The sequence below is a fragment of the Triticum urartu genome, chromosome 3A, assembly GCF_056163025.1.
Source record: "Triticum urartu cultivar PI428250 chromosome 3A, HENAU_Tu73, whole genome shotgun sequence".
Taxonomy (NCBI): Eukaryota; Viridiplantae; Streptophyta; class Magnoliopsida; order Poales; family Poaceae; genus Triticum; species Triticum urartu.
Window position 1 is genome coordinate 357,218,309 of NC_141875.1, and position 18,497 is coordinate 357,236,805.

An 18,497-nucleotide genomic window follows, 5' to 3' on the forward strand; every position below is an offset into this window, starting at 1 on the left:
GGGGCGCGCCCTCCGTCATTGTGGGCCCCTAGACCTCCACCGACCTCAACTCCAACTCCATATATTCACGTTCGGGGAGAAAAAAATTAGAGAGAAGGATTCATAGCGTTTTACGACACGAAGCTGGCGCCAAGCCCTGTTCTTCCTCGGGAGGGCAGATCTGGAGTCCGTTCGGGGCTCCGGAGAGGGCAAATCGTCGCCATCGTCATCATCAACCATCCTCCATCACCAATTTCATGATGCTCACCACCATGCATGAGTAATTCCATCGTAGGCTTGTTGGACGGTGATGGGTTGGATGAGATTTACCATGTAATCGAGTTAGTTTTGTTAGGGTTTGATCCCTAGTATCCACTATGTTCTAAGATTGATGTTGCTATGACTTTGCTATGCTTAATGCTTGTCACTAGGGCCCGAGTGCCATGATTTCAGATCTGAACCTATTATGTTTTCATGAACATATTTGTGTTCTTGATCCGATATTGCAAGTTATAGTCACCTACTACGTGTTATGATCCGGCAACCCCGGAGTGACAATAGTCGAGACACTTCCCGGTGATGATTGTAGTTTGAGGAGTTCATGTATTCACTAAGTGCTAATGCTTTGGCCCGGTACTCTATTAAAAGGAGGCCTTAATATCCCTTAGTTTCCATTAGGACCCCGCTGCCGCGGGAGGGTAGGACAAAAGATGTCATGCAAGATCTTTTCCATAAGCACGTATGACTATATTCGAAATACATGCCTACATTATATCGATAAATTGGAGCTAGTTCTGTGTCACCCTATGTTATAACCGTTGCATGATGAAAGCCATCCGACATAATTATCCATCATTGATCCATTGCCTACGAGCTCTTTTCATATTGATCTTTGCTTCGTTACTTTTCTGTTGCCACTGTTACGACTGCTACAAAACAACTACTATTACTTTTGCCACTGTTACCGTTACTTCCATATTACTTTGCTACTAAATACTTTGCTGCAGATATTAAGTCTTTCAGGTGTGGTTGAATTGGCAACTCAGTTGCTAATACTTGAGAATATTCTTTGGCTCCCCTTGTGTCGAATCAATAAATTTGGGTTGAATACTCTACCCTTGAAAATTGTTGTGATTCCCTATACTTGTGGGTTATCAGCGAGCGATGACGCGACATCGGCGTTTGCCCTAATATAGATCGGGTCGGGGGGAAATGAGCGAGGGGATCATGGGGAGGGGGAAGTGGGGTATCTGCGCTAGGGTTCTACCAAGTTGTTGAGGTAGTACACACGTTCAAGTACCGAACGCACGTCACCTCCATGTTCTACACACGTTCAGCTCGGTGATGTCCTCACATTCTTGATCTAGCAAGTTGTTGAGGTAGTAGATGAGTTCCGTCAGCACGACAGCGTGGTGACTGTGATGGTGAAGTGATCCTCGTAGGGCTTCGCCTAAGCACTACGAAATTATGACCATGGGAGTAAACGGTGGATGGGGGCGCCGCACTTGGCTAACAATTGTGGAGGGTGTGCTAGGGGCGCCCCCCACATATATATAGGTGGGAGGGAGAGGGGAGAGGCCAGGAGGCGCCCCAAGTAGGACCGAATCCTACTTGGGTTCCTCCTTGGCCGGCCGCCCCTCCTTCCTTATTTACCAGAGGGGGAAGGAAGGAGGAGGGGGAGAAAGGGAAGGGGGAGGCCAAATCCCCCCTTTCCTTTCTCTTCCCTCCTTTCCTTCTCCCTTTGGTTCAGCCCACATGGGGGGCGCACCAGCCCCTGATGGCTGGTGCGTTTCTCCTCTTGGCCCATTATGACCATATGTTTTGCCGGGGGTGCTGGGAACCCCTTCCGGTGACCCGATATGTACCCGGTACCCTCCGAAACGCTTCCGGTGTCTGAATACTATCGTCCTATATATCATTCTTTACCTATCGACCATTTCGAGAGGCCTCGTCATGTCCATGATCTCATCCGGGAGTCTGAACAACATACGATCACCAAATCACATAACTCATATAATACAATATCGTCATCGAACGTTAAGCGTGCGGACCCTAAGGGTTCGAGAACTATGTAGACATGACCGAGACACCTCTGCAGTCAATAACCAATATCGGAACCTAGATGCCCATATTGTCTCCTACATATTCTACGAATATCTTTATCGGTCGAACCGTTATGACAACATACGTTATTCCCTTTGTCTGTCGGTATGTTACTTGCCTGAGATTCGATCATTAGTATAATCATACCTAGTTCAATCTCGTTACCGGCAAGTCTATTTACTCGTTCCGTAATACATCACCTCGTGACTAACTTTTTTGCTTGCAAGCTTATAATGTGTATTTACGAGAGGGCCCAGAGATACCTCTCCGATACTCGGAGTGACAAATCCTAATCTCAATCTATGCCAACTCAACAAACACCTTCAGAGATACCTGTAGAGCATCTTTATAATCACCCAGTTACGTTGTGATGTTTGATAGCACACAAGGCATTCCTCTGGTATCCGGGAGTTACATAATCTCATAGTCAAAGGAATATGTATTTGACATGAAGAAAACAATAGCAATAAAACTGAACGATCATTGTTCTAAGCTAACAGATGGGTCTTGTACATCACATCATTCTCCTAATGATGTGATCCCGTTATGAAACGTCAACTCATGTCCATGGTTAGCAAACCTTAACCATCTTTGATTATCGAGCTAGTCAAGTAGAGGCTCACTAGGGACATAGTGTTTGTCTATGTATTCACACATGTATTTAGGTTTCCGATCAATAGAATTATAGCATGAATAATAAACATTTATCATGAATAAGGAAATATAAAATAGCAACTTTATTATTGCCGCTAAGGCATATTTCCTTCAGTCTCCCACTTGCACTAGAGTCAATAATCTAGATTACATTGTAGTGAATCTAACACCCATGGAGTCTTGGTGCTGATAATGTTTTGCTCATGGAAGAGGCTTAGTCAACGGTTCTGCTACATTCAAATCCGTATGTATTTTGCAAATTTCTATGTCTCCCTCCTTGACTTGATCACGGATGGAGTTGAAGCGTCTCTTGATGTGTTTGGTTCTTTTGTGAAATCTGGATTCCTTCGCCAAGGCAATTGCTCCAGTATTGTCAATATTTTCATTGGACCCGATGCACTAGGTATTACACCAAGATCGGATATGAACTCCTTCATCCAGACTCCTTCATTTGTTGCTTCTGAAGCAGCTATGTACTCTGCTTCACATGTAGATCCCTCCACGACGCTCTGCTTGGAACTGGACCAACTGACAGCTCCACCATTTAATACAAATATGTATCCGGTTTGTGACTTAGAGTCATCCGGATCAGTGTCAAAGCTAGCATCGACGTAACCATTTACGATGAGCTCTTTGTCACCTCCATAAACAAGAAACATATCCTTGGTCCTTTTCACGTACTTTAGGATGTTCTTGATCGATGTCTAGTGATCCACTCCTAGATTACTTTGGTACCTCTCTGCCAGACTTATGGCAGGGCACACATCAGGTCTGGTACACATCATAGCATACATGATAGAACCTATGGTTGGGGCGTAGGGAATGACTTTCATTTTCTCTCTATCTTCTGTAGTGGTCGGGCCCTGAGTTTGACTCAACTTCACATGTGGCAACACAGGCAAGAACCCTTTCTTTGACTGATCCATTTTGAACTTCTTCAAAACTTTGTCAAGGTATGTGCTTTGTGAAAGTCCTATTAAGTGTGTTTATATATCTCTATAGATCTTGATGCCCAATATATAAGAAGCTTCACAAAGGTCTTTCATTGAAAAACTTTTATTCAAGTATCCTTTTATGCTATCCAGAAATTTTATATCATGTAGCGACCCGACCTCAAATGGTCAAGTCTCTGTGCTTCAGTGTCATCCCTGGATCGGTAATGCTGACACACACAGTACTCGAAGGATTTATAACAGAGTAGCAATCACACACTTATTACATCGAATGTCTCAAAAGAGAACTTATTACAATAAACATGGCATAAGGCCATCTAATACGATAACAACGGAAGGCTTGGAAGATAAAGTGAGTCCATTAACTCCAACGGCATAGCTGAGGTGCACGACAATGACCTAACGAACCTTACTCCTTGTCTGAAAAGTCTGCAACATAATACGTTGCAGCCCGAAAATGGGTCAACACATGGAATATGCTGGTAATATAACACAGTAGAGCAAGAACTAAATAATGCTATCACTACATGCATATTTGGCTGGTGGAAAGGCTCTATGGTTAAAGTTTTACGAAAAGCCAATTTTTTCCCTACAACAAAGGAATAGATTTTATTTAACTATCATGGTAGTTGAACATCATTGAGAAGGTTCCTCCAACTCAATCCCAATTAAAAGTATTTATCAACCCAACAATATTAAATTAGAGTGATGAGATACATACGATAATCCAAGTACTAGATACTCAAGATGCCCATAATCGGGACACGGCTAACCATGATTAGATTGTACACTCTACAGAGGTTTGCGCACTTTTCCCCACAAGACTCGATCTCCTCTGTTGGATTTCTCGCACTACATGGTGTTTGAGAAACGGATGACCGAGACACAGTCTTTCAGAAGCATTAACTCTAACCCCGGGTAGAAAGTACCAACCTACATCCCACTACATCTGCTAGCCTACCACTGGAAGACGTCATGCAACTTACTCAACTATGTTAGAGCCCATAATAGCTTGTGGCTGCACACGGAGGTTTCTAGCATGAAATATCTCAGTTCCCTTTGAGCCTGGGTGGCGGACCTTAGGATTATCACACGGGTACTCTGGGATATCCTAGGATAACACTGGATTCTCCAGGTGCCCGACAAGCAAGCGACCCAGATGTGTATTAAAGTTGCCACCTTAAGTTGAACCATTAATTAAGAATCTCACGTCTGTCATGGATTCACTCACCCAAACCACGTCTACGAGCATAGCATAGCAATATAAGCAATACGTAGAAGTAACTCCCAAGGGTTTGATAATAACAGGGCAATAGGTTCTACCTCATCAACTACTTCCCAAACCCACATGTCATATCACAACCTAATCATGCAATGTTTGAGGATTGGAACTAATGCATAAAAACTGGGTGATAAAGGGTATGATCAAAGTGTTACTTGCCTTGCTGATGATCCGCAAAACCTAGAGACTCGTAGTAGCATGCTTCGCACTCCGGGTGTTCTATCGCAAACAAACAATAGCATACATAAGCAATCAAGCAAAAATGCACAGGTAAAACACGAATAAGAAGATCTAACCAGAAAGTTCAACTTAAGAACTCCGGTTTCCAAAAAGAATCAAATCAAATGGGGCAACGAAACTCAAACTGCGAAAGAAACAAGATCCGATTACTAATATGTACCAAAGTCAAATTTTACAATACCAAAATCTTGTTCAAGTTGGTTAAACGGAAAGAGGGCTTCGAGACGAAGATCTAGGCGCTTGAATCGCCTGATTCCGATAAACGAGCGAAAAGATAAACTAAAACGAAAATCGGATGAGCAATCGCGATCGAAAATAATCGCAAAAAAACCTTGAAAAAAGAAAAACTGACAAACAGGCTAACGAACGAACGTTCGCTGTCGGCGGCTAACGAGTGAACACCGTTCGTTAAAATGAACGTACGGACGAACGTCCACTAAATAAATAAACCGAAATAAAAGACTAAAACCAAACTAATAAAAAACTAGGGTTTAAATAAAAACCGATCGGTTTTTACCTAAACCGAAAAACGGCGGCGAAACGGATCGGATCGGAACGGCGGCTCCGGCGACGAGGCGGCGGCTCCGGCTGGGTGAGGTGGGGTTGCGGGGGTGGCGGGGTGGTGCGGCGCGGCGGCGGCGCAGGACAGGTGGCGGCGCGACGACTCGGCGGCGGTGGCTGCGGGTGCTGCTACTGCTACGGCTTGGGTGGCAAGGTGGGGCGGCGGCGGCGGGTATTTAAGAGGGGGAGGGGGCGGGGTCGGCTTGGTGGAGGGGCAACCCGAGGCGGCGGCGGTCTCCCGGACTCCGGCGGAGTCCGGTGCGGGCACGGGGCGCGCGAGGGAGGCGGTGGCGCGGGGTTGGGCCGGTCGGCTCAGCTGGGCTTCGGCCCAGTCGGGTGCTGATTTTTTTAATTTAGGTTCCGACGAAAGTAAATCCTAGAAAAATAAATAAAAATCTAAAAATGCCAAAACAAATTTTCACCGTCTAAATAGAATATTTAGAACAAGATGGACATTTTCTTGGCCCTAAAATGAAATTTTGAAAACGTGCAATTTTTCTAATGCAAATTTTTTTTGCAATAAAATCCAAATAAAACATTTATTTGATTTTAATATTTTTCCTCTAATATTTCATCTATCTTGGAGAAGTCATTTTATCTCCTCTCATATATTTTTATTTTAGAAATATTAGGAAGGAAAAATAATCAAAACCAAATGATCCTCTTTTCAAAATTTGAGAAAACTCAAATATGAAATTAACGAAATCCCCAACTCTCTTCGTGTGTCCTTGAGTTGCGTAGAATTTCTAGGATCAAGCCAACATGCAATAAAATATGATATGCAATGATGACCTAATGTATAACATTCCAAATTGAAAAATTGGGATGTTACAAACCTACCCCCTTAAGATGAATCTCGCCCTCGAGATTCAGGTTGGCTAGAAAATAGGTGTGGGTGGTCTTTGCGAAAATCATCCTCTCGTTCCCAGGTGGCTTCGTCCTCGGTATGGTGACTCCACTGAACCTTGCAAAACCTGATGACTTTGCTGCGAGTAACCCGGCTGGCAAACTCAAGAATCTTGACTGGTTTCTCCTCATAAGTCAAATCAGTATTCAACTGTATCGCTTCCAGCGGTACTGTATCTCTCAGAGGAATGTCAGCCATCTCTGCGTGGCACTTCTTCAACTGAGAAACGTCGAACACATCGTGAACTCCTGACAATCATTCGGGTAATTCCAACTTGTAAGCAACTTCTCCCATACATTCCAAAACTTTGTATGGTCCCACAAAATGTGGCGCTAACTTTCCCTTAACTCCAAAACGCTTTACTCCTCGAAGTGGTGATACTCGAAGATACACTCTGTCTCCGATTTCATAGACTACCTCCTTGCGTTTTGAGTCTGCATAACTCTTCTATCGGTACTGAGCTACCTTCAGTCTATCTCAAATTAGTTTAACCTTCTCTTCTGATTCCTTTATATCAAATCTGGTCCAAACAACTAACGGTCTCCAACTTCATCCCACAACAATGGTGTCCTGCACCTCCTTCCGTACAAGGCTTTGAACGATGCCATCTTCAAACTGGCCTGGTAACTATTGTTGTATGAGAACTCCGCGTAGGGCAGGTTGTCATCCCAACTAGATCCATAATCCAGTGCACAAGCTCTCAACATATCCTCCAGAATCTGGTTGACTCTCTCGGTCTTTCCATCTGTTTGCGGGTGAAAAGCTGTACTGAACTCTAGTCTAGTTCCCAAAGTTTCATGCAACTGATTCCAAAACTTTGAGGTAAACTGGGTTCCTCTATCTGATACAATGGTCCTCGGAACTCCATGCAAACATACGATCCTGGTCATGTATATCTTGGCCAACTTCGCACTTGTATAGGTGGTTTTCACTGGGATAAAGTGAGCCACTTTGGTCAAGCGATCAACTACTACCCATATAGAATCATACCCTGATTTGGTCCTGGGCAATCCGGTGATGAAATCCATGCCAAGCTTATCCCACTTCCATTCGGGTATCGACATAGGCTGTAACAATCCTACCGGCTTTTGATGTTCTGCCTTCACTCTCTGACATACATCACATATGGCTACATACTCGGCAATATCCTTCTTCATACATGTCCACCAGAAATGCTCCTTTAAATCCAAATACATCTTGGTGTTTCCGGGGTGTATCGAGTATGGTGAGTCATGAGCCTCCTGAAGTATTAACTTCCTGATCTCTGCGTTATTGGGCACATAAACACGGTCCTCAAACCACAAGGTGTCGTGTTCATCCTCATGAAAACCTTTGGCCTTTCCTTTGCTCATTCTCTCTTTTATCTCGACAATCTCTTTGTCATCCTCTGAGCTTCTTGAATCTTTCCTAACAATGTAGACTGAACTTCCATTGTTGCAACAAAACCTCTAGGGACAATCTCCAATCGAAGTTCCTTGAGATCCTCTGCTAACTCCTTTCGTAATCCTGTGCTTAGGAGGGTGTTAGCATAAATCTCCAGCTCAAAGCGTCTGCTACGATATTGGCCTTGCCTGGATGATAGTGAAGCTTCATGTCATAATCCTTTATAAGCTCCTACCATCTCCTCTGCCTAAGGTTCAGCTCCTTCTATGTGAAAATGTACTTCAAACTCTTATGATCAGTGTACACATCACAACGGTTTCCAATAAGGTAATGTCTCCAAGTCTTCAATGCATGCACTACGGCAGCCAACTCCAAATCATGCATGGCATAATTAAACTCATGCGGTTTCAGTTGTCGCGAGGCATACGAAACAACTCTTCTATCCTGCATCAGTACTCCTCCAAGTCCTAAGCGAGACGCATCGCAATACACTTGGAAATCCTTGCGTATATCCGGCAGAATCAGCACTGGGGCTGTAGTCAGACGTTTCTTTAACTCCTGAAAACTCACCTCACACTCTTCTATCCATTTAAATTTGGTATCCTTCTTCAATAACTCTATCATTGGCTTCGCAATCTTGGAAAAAAATTCAATGAATCTCTGGTAGTACCCTGCGAGTCCAAGAAAACTGCGGATCTCGCTAACTGAAGTGGGTGCCAACCATTCAGTGGCTGACTGAAGCTTGGTGGGGTCTACTGCTATACCTTCTCCTGATATAACATGTCCAAGGAATCCAACTTCCTTCAACCAAAACTCACATTTGCTGAACTTGGCATACAACTGATGTTCCCTGAGTTTCTCGAGAACTAAACGCAAATGCTCCTTGTGCTCCTCTTCATTCTTCGAGTATACCATTATATCATCAATGAACACCACAACAAACTTATCCAAATATTCCATGAACACCTTGTTCATCATGCTCATGAAATAGGCAGGGGCGTTGGTTAGTCCAAATGACATGACCGTATACTCATATAACCCGTACCTTGTGGTAAATGCGGTTTTAGGTACATCCTTCTCCCGGATCTTCAGCTGGTGATATCCTGATTGCAGATCGATCTTCGAAAACACCTTAGCTCCTTGCAACTGGTCAAACAAATCATTGATCATCGGCAGTGGGTATTTATTCTTGATCGTCACCTCATTCAACGCACGATAATCAACAACCATTCTTAAAGACTTATCCTTCTTCTCAACCAAAAGCACTGGGGCTCCCCATGGTGATGAACTCCGTCGGATGTAACCTTCCTCCAATAACTCCTTAATCTGCTTCTTAATCTCCTCCAGATCATTTGCGGGCATTCGATAGGGTCTCTTTGATATTGGCCCTGTACCTAGCAATAGCTCTATCAAAAACTCGATGTCTCGATCCGGTGGCATGCCTGGTAGCTCCTCTGGAAAAACATCTGGGTAATCCTTCACTACAGGCACTTCCTCCTGAACAACTCCCGTGAGGGTATTTACTTGGCTCCTCCTAGGCGCATGCCTAGATACATACTTGATCCTTTTTCCCTCCGGGGTGGTGAGATAAATCGACTTACTAGCACAGTCAATGCTTCCTCCATACTTTGACATCCAGTCCATTCCTAATATCACATCCAATCCTTGTGACTCCAAAATTATCAGGTATGATGGGAAAACATGGCTACCAATGGTTAAGGGTATCCGGTCGCACCATCGGCTAGGCATATACTCTGCTCCAGGTGAACTTACTAACAGAGGGGTCCTAAGGGCTTGGGTTGGTAGTTTAAACTTATCCATGAATCCCCTTGATATGTATGAATGTGATGCACCAGTATCAAAAAGAACAAGGGCGGTAAAAGACTTAACCAAAAACTTACCGATAACTGCATCTGGCTGCCCTTCAACCTCCTCCACGTTAACGTGGTTCACTTGTCCTTTGTTGAATGGATTGGGCTTCTTCCCAGCGCTCCCATTACCGTTTCCATTCTTCGCTTCAGGGCACTTCGTGGCATAGTGTCCAGTCTTCCCGCACTTGAAGCAAGTAATGTGACTTAGGTCTCTCTTGGCGGGTGTGGCTGGATTGGAGTGGTTCTGATTGTTGCTTGTTCCGTTCCCAGTCCCATTCTTGGAACCATTGTGGTTATGCAAACTTCCTCCATTGTGGTTATGACCTCCATGGTTATGAACAAGTCCTCCCGAGTTCGGAGTTAGACGAGGCTTCTGCTGAGCTCCTGAGTTGTACCTTCCTTGTCCATACTTCCTTTTCCGGCTCTCAATGTGCTGCTGCTTCCCTTCAATCATAAGAGCCTTGTCTACCAACTCCTGGTAGTTGTTAAATGTTGCCACCATCAATTGCATGCTCATCTCATCATTCAACCCTTCCCATAAACTTCTCCTGCTTCGCGACATCTGTGGCCACATCGTCAGGGGCATAACGAGACAACTTACTAAATTCATCCATGTACTGCCCCACAGTACGGTTCCCTTGGCGCAAGTTGCGAAACTCATGCTTCTTCATGCTCATAGCTCCCGTTGAGACATGGGCGGTGCGGAATGCTTGCTGAAACTGATCCCATGTAACAGTGGCTATAGGGTAGGTGACAGTGTAATTTTCCCACCATGAGGCTGCTAGTCCATCCAACTAATGTGCGGAAAAACGCACCTTCTCAGCATCTGTACATCCTGCAGTGGTTAACTCCCTTCCAATCCTGCGGAGCCAATCATCTGCCACTATCGGCTCGGTGCTACTGGAAAACACCGGCGGCTGCAACCTCAGAAAGCGGGCTAAGTTGTCAACTAGTGGTGGTGGCAGTGGGTTATTGTTGTTGTTGTTGCCTTGGTTCTGAACTAACAACTGCATCAGTGTATTCTGCTGTTGGATCAACTGAGTGAGCTCCGGTGGGAAGGTAAATCCGGGGTCACGTCTTGGAGGCATCTGAGGGTTTAGAGGGAAGAGAATAGAATAGAACGAGGTCTAGTGAGAGAAACACTACCCATATGCACATGAGACAATCACAATCATATCACTCAATCAATCAAGCAAGGGCGTACAATCGATCTAACTATCATTACAAAAGTGCTCGGACTATACTATATACATGGTGGAATACTACTACAGATGAGGTGGTCTACTAGAAATATTGTTCAGTCGAAGACTCCATGATGTTTGCTCCAGCTTCGTCTTCATAGTCATCATCGCTATCATCGGGGTCCGAGTCGGTGTCGTCGATGATGATGTAGTCCTCAGAACGAATCTCCTTGGGTTCATCGTCTTCTCCTCCTGGCGTGGGGTCTCCCATGAAGACTCCTAGCTTCCATTCCAGATCGTCATTCTTCTCCACTAGTACGGCGATTTCCTCATCATAATCTTCGCGAGTAGCCTTGAGTTCTTCCTCCAGTTCCGTGATCCTTGTCATCGCCTTCTTCAGATCTATCATGCATGCGCACATCTAGTTCTCCTGGCGACAAATGTGCTGGTTTAACTCCTAGATGAAAGCTGCGATTGATCTATCCTTCCTGGTGCTGATCATCTCCCATTGCTCATCTCGGCACCCACAAATCTGGTAGATAGTATCCTTAAGCTCCTTATGGTAAACTTCTCCAATGCATCCCATGGTGATGTGGGCCACCATACTCTTTCCTAAACTCCAGGTTGGTGCATCAAAGGAGAACTCTATGGGCTTAGTGACTGGCGCGAATGTCCTTCCTGGAACTTGAACTTGAATCATCCATCGCTCCTCTTCTGGTAAAGTGGCATTGTAAGTCCCGGTGAAGCTTGGTATTCCAATGTTCAAGTACTTAGTGACTTCCTTCAAGTGTCGTCCAAAAGGTGCGTCTTCATCCGGTTGTGCAAACTTGTTCCTTGCGTCCGCCATCTTAAAGAGTAGAAAATGGAGAGGAGTCAGAAATGAGAAGAGAGTAGTGATCTAGGGCTTTAGCTTAGTGGTCGTGTCCTACACTCAGCGTGTGCTCTGATACCATCTTGTAGCGACCCGACCTCAAATGGTCAAGTCTGTGTGCTTCAGCGTCATCCCTGGATCGGTAATGTTGACACACACAGTACTTGAAGGATTTATAACAGAGTAGCAATCACACACTTATTACATCGAATGTCTCAAAATAGAACTTATTACAATAAACATGGCATAAGGCCATCTAACACGATAACAGCGGAAGGCTTGGAAGATAAAGTGAGTCCATCAACTCCAACGGCATAGCTGAGCTGCACGGCAACGACCTAACGAACCTTACTCCTTGTCTGAAAAGTCTGCAACATAATACGGTGTAGCCCGAAAATTGGTCAGCACATGGAATATGCTGGCAATATAACACAGTAGAGCAAGAACTGAATAATGCTATCACTACATGCATATTTGGCTGGTGGAAAGGCTCTATGGTTAAAGTTTTGCGAAAAGCCAAATTTTCCCTAGAACAAAGGAATAGATTTTATTTAACTATCATGGTAGTTGAACATCATTGAGAAGGTTCCTCCAACTCAATCCCAATTAAAAGTAATTCTCAACCCAACAATATTAAATTAGAGTGATGAGATACATATGATAATCCAAGTACTAGATATTCAAGATGTCCATATCCGGGGACACGGCTAACCATGATTAGATTGTACACTCTGCAGAGGTTTGCGCACTTTTCCCCACAAGACTTGATCTCCTCCGTTGGATTTCTCGCACTACATGGTGTTTGAGAAACGGATGACCGAGACACAGTCTTTCAGAAGCATTAACTCTAACCCCAGGTAGACAGTACCAACCTACATCCCTCTACATCTGCTAGCCTACCACTGGAAGAGGTCATGCAACTTACTCAACTATGCTAGAGCCCATAATAGCTTGTGGCTGCACACGGAAGTTTCTAGCATGAAATATCTCAGTTCCCTTTGAGCCTAGGTGGAGGACCTTAGGATTATCACACGGGTACTCCAGGATATCCTAGGACAACACTGGATTCTCCAGGTGCCCGACAAGCAATCCACCCAGATGTGTATTAAAGTTGCCACCTTAAGTTGAACCATTAAATAACAATCTCACATCTGTCATGGATTCACTCACCCAAACCACGTCTACGAGCATAGCATAGCAATATAAGAAATACGTAGAAGTAACTCCCAAGGGTTTGATAATAACAGGGCAATAGGTTCTACCTCATCAACTACTTCCCAAACCCACATGTTATATCACAACCTAATCATGCAATGTTTGAGGATTGGAACTAATGCATAAAAACTGGGTGATAAAGGGTATGATCAAAGTGTTACTTGCCTGATGATCCGCAAAACCTAGAGACTCGTAGTAGCACGCTTCGCACTAATGCAAACAAATTTGCAATAAAATCCAAATAAAACATTTATTTGATTTTAATATTTTTCCTCTAATATTTCATCTATCTTGGAGAAGTCATTTTATCTCCTCTCATATATTTTTATTTTAGAAATATTAGGAAGGAAAAATAATCAAAACCAAATGATCCTCTTTTCAAAATTTGAGAAAACTCAAATATGAAATTAACGAAATCCTCAACTCTCTCTGTGGGTCCTTGAGTTGCGTAGAATTTCTAGAATCAAGCCAAAATGCAATAAAATATGATATGCAATGATGACCTAATGTATAACATTCCAAATTGAAAATTTGGGATGTTACAAATCATTTCCAATCAACAATATGTCATCTACTTATAATATCATAAATGCTATAGAGCTCCCACTCACTTTCTTGTAAATACAGGCTTCACCGAAAGTATGTATAAAACCATATGCTTTGATCACCTCATAAAAGCGTAAATTCCAACTCCAAGATGCTTGCACCAGTCCATAGATGGATCGCTAGAGCTTGCACACTTTGTTAACACATTTAGGATCAACAAAACCTTCTGGTTGCATCATATACAACTCTTCTTTAAGAAATCCATTAAGGAATGCAATTTTGACGTTCATTTGCCAAATTTCATAATCATGAAATGTGGCAATTGCTAACATGATTCAGACTGACTTGAGCATCACTAAGAGTGAGAAGGTCTCATCGTAGTCAACCCCTTGGACTTGTCAAAAACCTTTTGCAACAAGTCGAGCTTTGTAGACGGTGACATTACCATCTGTGTCACTTCTTCTTGAAGATCCATTTATTCTCAATGGCTTGCTAATCACCGGGCAAGTCCACCAAAGTCCATGCTTTTTTTCTCATACATGGATCTTATCTCAGATTTCACGGCCTCAAGCCATTTATCGGAATCTGGGCTCATCATAGCTTCTTCATATTTCGTAGGTTCGCCATGGTCTAGTAACATGACCTCCAGAACAGGATTACCGTACTACTCTAGTTCAGAACATGCTCTATTCGACCTACGAGGTCCAGTAGTAACTTGATCTGAAGTTTCATGATCATCATCATTAGGTTCCTCTCTAGTTGGTGTAGGCATCACGGGAACAGATTTATCTGATGGCTACTTTCCAAATTGAGAGAAGGTACAATTACCTCATCAAGTTCTACTTTCCTCCCACTCGCTTCTTTCGAAAGAAACTCCTTCTCTAGAAATGTTCCATTCTTGGCAACAAAGATCTTGCCTTTGGATCTATGGTAGAAGTTGCACCCAATTGTTTCCTTAGGGTATCCTATGAAGACACACTTCTCTGATTTGGTTCGAGATTATCAGGCTGAAGCCTTTTGACATAAGTGTCGCAACCCCAAACTTTAAGGAACGACAGCTTAGGTTTCTTGCCAAACCACAGTTCATACGATGTCATCTTAACAGATTTAGACGGTTCCCTATTCGATGTGAATGCAACTGTCTCTAATGCATAACCCCAAAACGATAGTGGTAAATCGGTAATAGATATCATAGATCACACCGTATCTAATAAAGTACGGTTATGACATTTGGACACACCATTACGCTGTGGTGTTCCAGGTGGCGTGAGTTGTGAAACTATTCCACATTGTTTCAAATGAAGGTCAAACTCATAACTCAAACATTCACCTCCACGATCAAATCATAGAAACTTTATTTTCTTATTACGATGATTCTCTACTTCACTCTAAAATTCTTTGAACTTTTCAAATGTTTCAGACTTGTGTTCCATTAAGTAGATATACCCATATCTTCTCAAATCATCTGTGAAGGTTAGAAAATAACGATACCGGCCGCGTGCCTCAACACTCATCAGACCGCATACATTGGTATGTATTATTTCCAATAAGTCATTGGCTCGCTCCATTGTTTCGGAGAACGAAGTTTTAGTCATCTTGCCCACGAGGCATGGTTCATAAGTATCAAATGATTCATAATCAAGTGATTCCAAAAGTCCATCCGCATGGAGTTTCTTCATGTGCTTTCCACCTATATGACCTAAACGACACTGCCACAAATAAGTTGCACTATCATTGTCAACTTTGCATCTTTTGGCATCAATATTATGAATATGTGCATCGCCACAATTGAGATTCGAAAAAATAGACCACTCTTCAAGGATGCATGACCATAAAAGATATTACTCATATAAATAGAACAACCATTATTGTCTGATTTAAATGAACAACTGTCTCGCACTTAACAAGATCCAGATATAATGTTCATGCTCAACGCTGGCACCAAATAACAATTATTCAGGTCTAAAACTAATCTCTAAGGTAGATGTAGAGGTAGCGTGCCGACAGCGATCACATCGACCTTGGAACCATTCCCGACGTGCATCGTCACCTCATCCTTAGCCAATCTTTGTTTAATCCGTAGCTCCTGTTTCAAGTTACAAGTCTGAGCAACCGAACCAGTATCAAATACTCATGCGCTACTACGAGCATTAGTAAGGCACACATCAATAACATGTATATCAAATATACCTTTGTTCACTTTGCCATCCTTCTTATCTGCCAAATACTTGGGGCAGTTCCGCTTCCAGTGACCAGTCCCTTTGTAGTAGAAGCACTCAGTTTCAGGCTTGGGTCTAGCTTTGGGCTTCTTCCCGGGAGGGGCAACTTGCTTGCCATTCTTCTTGAAATTCCCTTTCTTTCCATTGCCCTTTTTCTTGAAACCAGTGGTCTTGTTAACCATCAACACTTGATGCTCCTTCTTGATTTCTACCTGACCAGTCCCTTTGTAGTAGAAGCACTCAGTTTCAGGCTTGGGTCTAGCTTTGGGCTTCTTCCCGGGAGGGGCAACTTGCTTGCCATTCTTCTTGAAATTCCCTTTCTTTCCCTTGCCCTTTTTCTTGAAACCAGTGGTCTTGTTAACCATCAACACTTGATGCTCCTTCTTGATTTCTACCTCCGCAACATTGAGCATTGCGAAGAGCCCGGGAATTGTCTTCTCCATCCCTTGCATATTATAGTTCATCACGAAGCCTTTGTAGCTTGGTGGCAGTGATTGAAGAACTCTGTCAATAACACTATCAAATGAAAGATTAAATCCCAGCTGGGTCAAGTGATTATGATACCCAGACATTTTGAGTATGTGTTCACTGACAGAACTGTTCTCCTCCATCCTGCAGCTATAGAGCTTGTTGGAGACTTCGTATCTCTCAACTCGGACATTTGCTTGAAATATTAACTTCAACTCCTGGAACATCTCATATGCTCCATGACGTTCAAAACTTCTTTGAAGTCTCGATTCTAAGCTGTAAAGCATGGCACACTGAACCATCGAGTAGTCATCAACACGCGGCTGCCAGGCGTTCACAACGTCCGCAGTTGCTGGAGGGGCTGGCACACCTAGTGGTGCATGAAGGACATAATTTTTCTGTGCAGCAATGAGGATAATCCTCAAGTTATGGACCTAGTCCATGTAGTTTCTACCATCATCTTTCAACTTAGCTTTCTCTAGGAACGCATTAAAATTCAGGGGCACGGTAGCATGGGCAATTGATCTACAACATAGATATGCAAATATTATCAGGATAAATTAAGTTCAATTAATCAAATTACTTAAGAACTCCCACTTAGATAGACATCCCTCAAGTCATCTAAATGATACGTGATCCAAATCAACAAAACCATGTCCAATCATCACGTGAGATGGAGTAGTCATCAATGTTGAACATCTCTATGTTGATCGTATCTACTATATGATTCACGTTCGCCCTTTCGGTCTCTAGTGTTCTGAGCCCATGTCTGTACATGCTAGGCTCTTCAAGTTTAACCAACGTATTCCGCATGTGCAAAACTGTCTTGCACCCGTTGTATGTGAAGGTAGAGTCTATCACACGCGATCATCACGTGGTGTCTCAACACGACAAACTGTAGCAACGATGCATACCCAGGGAAATCACTTTTACCTTGAAATTTAGTTAAGGGATCATCTTATAATGATACCGTCGTACTAACCAAAATATGAGGCATAAAAGATAAACATCAAATGCAATCAAAATATGTGACATGATATGGCCATCATCATCTTGTGCTTTTGATCTCCATCTCCAAAGCATCGTCATGATCTTCATTGTCACCGGCTTGACACCTAGATCTCCATCGTTGCGTCGTGGTCGTCTCGCCAACTATTGCTTCTACAACTATCGCCAACAAATAGTGATTAAGTAAAGCAATTACATGGCGTTTGCATTTCATACAATAAATAGAGAACCATAAGGCTCCTGCCGGTTGCCGGTAAATTTTACAAAACATGATCATCTTATACAATAACATATATCACATCATGTCTTGACCATATCACATCACGACATGCCCTGCAAAAACAAGTTAGACCTCCTCTACTTTGTTGTTGCAAGTTATACATGGCTGCTACGGGCTTCTAGCAAGAACCGTTCTTACCTACGCATCAAACCACAATGGTGTTTTGTCAAGTTTACTGTTTTAACCTTCTTCAAGGACCGTCCGCGGTCAAATTCGATTCAACTAAAGTAGGAGAAACAGACACCGGCCAGCCACCTTTATGCAAAACTAGTTGCATGTCTGTCGGTGGAACCAGTATCATGTGCATGGACATGTAAGGTTGGTCCGGGCCACTTCATCCCACAATGCCGCCGAATCAAAATAAGACGTTGGTGGTAAGCAGTATGACTATCACCGCCCGCAACTCTTTGTGTTCTACTCGTGCATATCATCTATGCATAAACCTGGCTCTGATACCACTGTTGGGAATCGTTGCATGGAAAACAAAAAAATTCTATGCACACGCAATGATCTATCCATGGAGATGCATAGCAACGAGGGGGAGAGTGTGTCTACGTACCCTCGTAGACCGTAAGCGGAAGCGTTTATCAACGTGGTTGATGTAGTCGAACTTCTTCGTGCTTCAACCGTTCAAGTACCGAACGCACGACACCTCCGTGTTCTGCACAAGTTCAGCTCAGTGACGTCCCTCGCCTTATTGATCTGGCAATTTGTTGAGGTAGTACATGAGTTTCGTTAGCACGACGGTGTGGTGACGGTGATGGTGAAGTGATCCT